Here is a 634-nt window from a genome sequence, read left to right on the forward strand (position 1 = left end):
GGTCCTTGGGCTTGCAAGGCAGGGAGCAGAACCCCTGAGCTAAATCCCCGGCCCTACTGCAGTGATTTTTTTTTTTTTTTAAAATTTAAACACTCCCTGTAGTTCTAGAGGACCCTTGCATTTATTACTTTATATAATTCCAGCCCATCCAGAATGGCCTTTGCTTTATACTTTGTTTCCTTTCAAATAAACAAGAAGCCCAAACCCCAGCAAAACCGCCAGAAACCACGGGGATAGGAAGGAAGTGGACGCTCTTCGGGCTTGGGGGAATCCTGCTAAGCTCTGATGCCCTTCCTCAAGTGTCTCAGTTTCTCATCCACCCAGGGCGCCTCCCCTCCATCCTGCCTGCGCGCAAGGATCAAGGAAGGAAAGAGCTGGTTGCAGCGATCCAAGGAAGGGGCTTAGCATGTCACAGGCTTCAGTTCTGCTTGTCAGCCTTGGAAACATTTCTCCATATGTAAGTCAGAGGGTCAGGGCTCTTTTTCTTCTTAGGGGCCCTGTTGAGTTACTGGACTTTCTAAGGTTGCTTTTCGCCATTGCTCACACCCCTAGCTCCGGGACCTGGGCTCCTCCTTTGGGCCCCGAGGCAGGGCAGGAGCAGCCCTGCCCTGTCCCTTCCGACTGCTCCACAGCC

Source organism: Fukomys damarensis, unplaced genomic scaffold (assembly GCF_012274545.1).
Source record: "Fukomys damarensis isolate Sample0158 unplaced genomic scaffold, DMR_v1.0_HiC HiC_scaffold_17, whole genome shotgun sequence".
NCBI lineage: Eukaryota > Metazoa > Chordata > Mammalia > Rodentia > Bathyergidae > Fukomys > Fukomys damarensis.